Source organism: Canis aureus, chromosome 5, assembly GCF_053574225.1.
Source record: "Canis aureus isolate CA01 chromosome 5, VMU_Caureus_v.1.0, whole genome shotgun sequence".
NCBI classification, from domain to species: Eukaryota; Metazoa; Chordata; class Mammalia; order Carnivora; family Canidae; genus Canis; species Canis aureus.
This window is the reverse complement of record NC_135615.1, coordinates 74,346,414-74,354,418: the sequence shown is the minus strand read 5'-3', so window position 1 is coordinate 74,354,418 and position 8,005 is coordinate 74,346,414.

The following is an 8,005-nucleotide window of genomic DNA, read 5'->3' as shown; positions in this document are numbered from 1 at the left end:
CAATGGCAAGTTATCGGAGTTATTTAGCAACCTGTGTGGACCAAACAAATATAAAGCGAGGTTAAGAGAATGGACTCCAAAGTAAGAGACATTTGTGTGCCAACTTTACCACTTAATAACTGTGTGTCCTTGAACAAATCATTTAGCCTGTCTGTGCCTCACTTTTCTTATCTGTAAAATGAGGATAATTATTGCACTTGCTTCACATGCTGTGAGGGTTAGATAAGCAAAGATGGGAGTAGGGTGAGGTTAAAGAGCCATAAACTTGGGTGTAAGATTTAAGGGGTAACCAAAAAACACGGCAATCAAGATAACCAATATTTTCATGCAATATTTTTAAAAGTAGGGCTGCCTGGGTGGCTCAGTTGGTTAACCATCTGACTCCGGCTCAGGTCATGATCTGAGTCCCGGGATGGAGCCCCAAGTTGGGTTCCACTCTCAGAAGGCAGCTTGCTTCTCCCTCTCCCTCTGCCACTCCCCCTGCTTATGTTCTCTTTCAAATAAATAAAATCTTAAAAAAATAAAAATAAAAAAATTTAAAAATAAAGTCAAAAGTAGGGGGGCCTGGGTAGCTCTGTTAGTTAGGTTCCAACTCTTGGTTTTGGCTCAGGTCATGATCTCATGGGTCATAGGATAGAGCCCCAGGTCAGGCTCTGCACTTAGTGGGAGTCTACGTGGGGATTCTCTCCCTCTACCTATTCTCTCTCTCCCTTTCAAATAAATAAATCCTCTAAAAAACGTCAAAAGTAATTCAAGAAATATTATGAAGAAAATATTGATATTTTAAATAAAGATAGGATCTGAACTAGTACCTGCATGACTGGGCCTCACTCACTTTACCCTAATACCAGCCCTATGGGAGCCTGTCTTCATTTTTTTTTTTTTAATTTAAAAAAATTTTTAAATTTATTTAATTTTTTTCTGTCTTCATTTTTAAAGTGAGATGACACACAAGGAAACACTTCCAGGCCCAGTGTTTCAAGGGTAAGAGAGAGAGAGCATTGGACTTTGTTCACTGCCATGCTCCCAGCACCCATAATAGTGCTCACCCAGGGTAGGGTATTAATAAATATTTGTTGAATGTCAGAGACAGAGAGAGAAATAAAACATGTCTAACCTCAGAACAAGGCCTGGCACCAAGGAGGTGCTCAATAAAATAATAATGATGATGATAATTGAGAAGATAATGCCATTGTGGGTTTTAATCTGTCTTCAGGTCAATGGTGAACCTAGTATATTTGATACTCAGAATGGATCATCTTTTTAACCACAACATGACAGAATTATCTTCAATAATAATTGTGAAATAAAACTAATAGTGGCCAGAAAAGAAACACAGGAAAAATGTCCTTGTATTGACTTCATATACACACTCAGACCAACCAAAATTCAAAAAAAAAAAAAAAAATTACAACACAAACGGGAAAAAAAGTAACGGACCAATATATTTTAGTTACTATTTATTTATTTATTTATTTATTTATTTATTTATTTTACAAAAAGGAACACGTACACATATACACAAGAAAAAGTGTCTCCAAAAGAGGCAGCAGGGTAGGGTTCAGAGAATGATTTGCACAAAGAATGAGAGAATTGCTATAACTCAAGTTTTGTTCCTTCATTTTTTTTTATAATCACTGTACTATCGTTGTTGATTTCAAATCTGCTTAAATGCAGGGATATGGGGACCTGAACGCCCCAAAGTGAGCTCCAATAATCCTGACCTGCTGTGAACTCTCAGATTGAAGGCATATGTTGGGGATCAATTGTGTAGTTGGGAGTTCCCCAAATTAGCCTCCATGTGGCATATATTATTTATTAAAGGTTAGGTAATATAAATGTACCAATTTGAAGCCTACATATATATTCTTAAAATTCATAATAATCACAGCAATTATTTAGAACTTAGACCAACAGAGAAAGATCTCTTGAGGAGGGAGGATTTTATCACTGACATTGTTTAGAATTGCCAGGGCATGGTGATAATAAAAAGCAGACCTGCCCAGTTTCATTAATGTTTTTAAATTCTCCACAGACAATGCACGCCTTATTTCTTGCACACAGAGGATTTGCCACCACCCTTACCTGATTCACCTCAGCCCCAGGCTACCACTTCTCGATGGCTAGCTAAAACAATCCCAAAGGCCCTTTCAAAGCTGACACTCTACTACTTTCTAATTCTGGATCTGCAAGCTATTTCAAGCCATGTGACCCTGGGTAATTCAGGTAATTTCTCTAAGTCTCAATTTCCCCGTCTGTGAAATGGGAACAATAACCCCAGCCCATGCCTTATCCCTGTAAGGGCTCCATGAGGTAGTGTGGGATAAGACTTTTTATAAAGAGGGAGGCACTGCATGTAGGTGGCAGTTACACATGCGGCAGGCCTAGATGACAAAGGTGATGTCCCTCTGAAGTCATATAGAAGTTGTTCTTGTGGGGCATTTGGTGGTTGAGGGGTTTGAGTGTCCAACTCTTGGTTTCAGCTAAGGTCATGATCTCAGGGTTGTGGATCAGCATGGAGTCTGCTTGAGATTCTCCCCCTCTGCCCCTCCCCCTACTCATGATCTCTCTCTCTCTCTCTCTCTCTCTCTCAAATAAATAAAATCTTAAAAAAGAAGAAGAAGAAGAAGAAGAAGAAGAAGAAGAAGAAGAAGAAGAAGAAGAAGAAGAAGAAGAAGTTGAAGAAGAAGAAGAAGTTGTTGTTCTTGAATTGAGGATCCGGGATAGGGAAAGGGGATCCAGTGGGTGCTGGACTTTGCAAATCACTGAGCGTGACTATTTCCTTTCAGGAAATGGCTAGCTCCTCTTGGCCCAGAGGCAGGGAACTGATGGCAATGACCCCAGTTTCTCTGCTGCTGTGATGGAGCCCAGCTGGATGAAGCATTTCCCTTCCAGGGGTAGATGGCAGAGGCAGAAGCTGGGTATGAGGAAAATGCTGATGCCAATTGGCTCCTGTCTTTAGAAGAATCTTGAAATTAGCTTACCTGCTTGTTTAACTGTCTCTCCAAAGAGAATGGAAGTTCCTAGAGCAGAGGTTGACAAACTTTTTTTCTCAAGAGCCATCTAGTAAACATTTCAGGCTTTCCAGACCATATGGTTTGTGTTGCAACTACTCAACTCTGTTGTTGTAGCGCAAAGCAGCCCTAGACTACACGTAAACGGAGCATGGCTGTGTGCCAATAAAACTTTATTTGTGGATACTGAAATTTGAATTTCATATATTTTTCACATGTCATAAATATTCTTCTTTTGATGTTCTCACTCTTTTAAAGATGTAAAAACCATTCTTAGCTCACAGGCGTACAAAAATAGTAGGTCAGATTTGGCCCACGGGCCATAATTCACCCACCCCTATCCTACAGGGTAGCAACCCTCTCGGTCTACTCCTTTACTGCATCCCCAGAGGCCGCAACAGGGCCCAGCACATAGCTGGTACCTGATAAATATCTACTGATGACCAACCGCTTTCTCTTTTGTCCCTTGACCTTCGATTCCTTTTCCATCCTCTCTAATTAATAGCAGCAAGCTTCTGCCTCACCCCCAAGCTCCAGGGCAGGGAGGAGCACCCTGACCAATTTTCCAGCAGTCTGGGGACTGTCCCACCTGCACGCTCCTGTTCCTTTTCTTCCTTTCTGACAACCCCATCTCTGGCCTCATTCTTTACCAGCCTTGTGATCACAGTCATGGGAGTGCCTTTAAACCAAAGCCTCTTCTCACATCTTCATGTCACACCAATGGAGAACCCATGTAGTGACTCTCCAAGTCCCAGCCTCCTGCCCTCTCCTCCTGTGCAGGGGGAAGAATTAGGAGGGAAGGGAAATGGGCTATGATTGTTACTTGCCATTTCTCTTGAGCACCTATCATGTGCCAGGCACCACACAGATATTTTATTGCCTGATCTAACTTGATACAGCCACCCCTTGTTTACAGATGCAGAAACTGAGGCTTCCTGGGGTTAACTAAATGCTCGGAGTCACATAGCTAGGAAGTGGCAGAGTCGGGATTAAAGCCCAGGTTGGTGTGGCTCCATTCAAAAGTATGTTTTGAGGGCTTGCCATATGCCAGAGGTATCCAGGGATACAGCAGTAAACAAAACAGACAAGTCCTGCCTCATCGAACTTTATTCTACTGGGAGAAATAAACAAGAGCAAACAGGTAAATAGGCAGTATGATTGCTGGTAGGGAGGCAATCCCAGGAGTATGATAACATAGGTAGGTGATGCCATTGATGGGGCGCTATTTTAGATAGGGCCAGTTCTCCCTGAAGAGGTGACATTTGAGCAGAGGTGTGAATGAAGTAAGGGAGTGAACTCTGAGAGCCAGAAAAAGAACATTCCACGGGAAGGGGACAGCAGGAGCAAAAGCCTGAGGTGGGAGCTACCTAGCATGTCAGAGAGCAGTAAGGATGCCTGGTGGCAGAAAGGCAGTGAGTGAATGGTAGGAGAGATGTCCTGGGGAGCAGGGAGCGGGCTCCCATGGGGCTTTGCAGGCCCAGCAAAATCTACAGATTTTATTTGAAATGTGATAGAGGAACCATAGGAGGGTTTCAAGCAGGGGAGTGATGCCACCCCCAACCCCTAGGCCTCGATGAAGCTGACTAGCGACTGCACCCCCTTCCTCACCTAGTCACCACTACCCACTGTCTGCACTCTGTGAACCCCTGTGCCCCCTTCTGGGCTTACAGTATAGTGAAGTGATTAAGAACACTGGCTTGGAGTCCGAGAGATCTGGGTTCTCAGCCCAGCCTGCAATGCTTACCAGCTAGCTGTATGACCACAGGCAATCCTGCCCCTTGATAAGCCTCAGTTTTCTCATCTGAAAAATGGGGACAATGATTTTTATCTCATGGTGGTATTGGGATGATTTGATGACCTCTTGTTTATAAAACAACTCCAAGCAGGCCAGATTGTATTCTCTCAGTAAGCCCTCATAGTTGGTGATTATTATTTAAATACTTAGCCAAGCTATGGCATTTTGTAATTGCTTGTTATAGATGACAGCCGTTATGATTATCCCTCTCATCGTGTTCTACCTGTTGCCAGGAAACACGTGTGCCAAGACCCTCCTCTACTGAAAGGCTAAGAAAGAATGATGGCAGATCCTCTCCAGAGGCAATGTCCTGTGCTCTTGAACATTTATAGCAAGCACATGCCCAGGCTGCATTAGAGAGACCCAAAACTTAGCCCTCGGCCCCTGTCAGTTCAGCCCCACGCCAGAAAATCTCTTTAACAGGATACAAAATAATAACTTCACTTGTGTCCAGCAAAGCCCTTTCATGAGTCATTCATTTAACAAACACCTCAAGTGACCGCCCAGAACAGCCTGTTCTAACCCCATCATTATTATTATTATTATATTATTAATAACTAGCATTTACCCGCTACTCATGGGGTTAGATTGCCTGAGTCTGAGTCCCAGAGTTACCATTTCATACCTAGATGATGTTGGAATATCACTTAGCCTCTTTGATCAGGCAGTGTGCCAGGCAGTGTGTTAGGTGCCAGGAAGACAACAAAGAACCAAGGTGGGACTCCTGCCCTCTCAGAGCTTACTGTGCAATTGAAGAGCCAGATTTTTTTTTTAAGATTTTATTTATTCATGAGAGACACAGAGAGAGAGAGAGGCAGAGACATAGGCAGAGGGAGAAGCAGGCTCAATGCAGGGAGCCCAATGTGGGACTCGATCCTGGGACTCCGGGATCACGCCCTGGGCCAAAGGGAGGTGCTCAACTGCTGAGCCACCCAGGCATCCCAAAGAGCCAGGTGTTAATCAAATAATCACAGAAACACAGGTAAAGGTACAATCTTGGGAATTATCCATTGCTAGGAGAGTGTATAACAAAGAGATAAAGGAAGTTGTCCTGGAGGAAGTGAATGTGGAAATAAGCTGGTTTGAGGAAGAGGGAAGACAGTTTCAAGTACAAGGAGCAGTTCAAAGGCCCTGTGGCAGGAGAACTGAAGGAAGGTCAGTGTGGCTGGAGCCTAGAGGGAAATGGGGGAAACTGTGAGCTGATGCTATAGCAGGATCACTGCCTTATAGGTGATTTTTGGTCTCCATAGCTCTCTGCTGAGTGGCAGCTACCACTACAGCACAGACAAGCCAGCTGACCTGCCCAAGCTGGACAGGCAGGGTTCAGGTGTCCTCTGGGCTCCCATTTCCCAGCATGACCCACCACTGCCTTTCCAATACCCTCAGGAGAGAGGACATAGGAAGTGAAACTTATTCATAGGAACGCACAGTCACTACTCAGTCCTTGAGATGATGCACTTGATAGGGAACCCTTTCCTATGAGAAGGGAAAGGAAGAGGGCCAGGGACCCCAGGAAAGGGGGCAGATGGATTGTGCCTGATTTCCCCTCACTTCCTCTACTCCTGCTCATCTCCCCCATCTCCCTCTCTCAGTCTTTTGCCCTAATGCTCTGGAGTCTCTTCCTGTCTCACTTCAAGCCGGCTTGCAGCCAGATATTTGGCACCTGTGTGATATCTGTTCCATACCCCAGGTAGGATCACTAGATTTAGCAAATCAAAATACAGGATGCCCAGTTAAATTTGAATTTCAGATAAACAGCAATAGTTTCTTAGTCTAAGTAAGTCCACATATTACAATGCTAGCCCTGAGCAGCAGGGGTCGGGGCATTGCAAACTGGTTCCAGGCAACCAAGTTGGCTGATACTAACACTGATGTCAATAATGGTTGCCACCTCTGGTCCAAGCTGGTTTAGCTCCCACCTTTTCTCATCAGGGAGGCAGAGAGGGAGTGAACAAGAGAACAAAGTTTGGGCCCACATTGCCAGGGTTGTCTCTCAGCTCTGCCATTTCCCAGCTGTGTAACCTCAGAAAATGGGATGCTTAATTTCTCTGTCCTCAGTTTCCTCATCTGTGCACTGGAGATAGTAACAGCGCCTACCTCATAATGTTGTAAGGATTCCATGAGTTTATACAGGTAAAGTGCTTAGAACAGTGCCTGGTCCCTAGTAAGTACTGGGTGTGTGTTGGCTGTAATTCTTTATGTAATCACACCAGACTGAATGTAAACTCCATGAGAGCAGGGGCTATTTTGTTTATTGTTCTATCCTCAGCATCTAGAAGCAGTCCAGGTACACAATATATCCTCAGGAAGAGGGTCTGGCATGTAATATGTAGGGATAAATGTTTACTGAATTAAAATGAACAGAGAGGTGCCTGGGTGGCTCAGTACATTGGACAACTGATTCTTGATTTTGGCTCAGGTCATGGTCTTGGGGTCCTAGATTGAGCTCTGTGTCAGGCTCTGTGCTCAGTGGGGAGTCTGCTAGGGGATTCTCTCCCTCTTCTTCTGCCCCTCTCCCTGCTCACATGCACTTTGGCTCTCAAATAAATAAATAAGTCTTTTAAAAAACGGGGTACACCTGGGTGGCTCAGTCAGTTAAGCATTTGCCTTCAGCTCAGGTCATGATGCCAGGGTCCTGGGAGCTAGCCCCACAAGGGGCTCCCTGCTCAGTGGGGAGTCCACTTCTTCCTCTCCCTACCCCCCACTCATGCTCTCTCTCACTCACTTACTTTCCCTCTTAAATGAATAAATACAATCTTTTTAAAATAAAATAAAATATAAAAATAAAATAAAAGTAGTGCTCGGGATAGACCCAAAGGATTTGGATTATAATTCTTTCACAGATAAGGAAACTGGTTTAGAGATATACAATGAGTTAGGTTCCCAATGTTGAGGAGGTAGTAGAGCTAGGATTCAAATAAAGTTTTGTTGGGTTCTTGGGGGAATCCCTGGGTGGCTCAGCAGTTTAGCACCTGCCTTCAGCCCAGGGTGTGATCCTGGAGTCCCGGGATTGAGTCCCACATCGGGCTCCCTGCATTGAGCCTGCTTCTCTCTCTCTCTCTCTTATGAATAAATAAATAAAATATTTAAAAAAAAAAAGATTTGTCGGGTTCTGGATCACCTGGCTGGCTCAGTCCACACAGCATGTGAGACTTGATCTCAGGGTTGTGAGTTCAATCCCCATGCTGGGCATAGA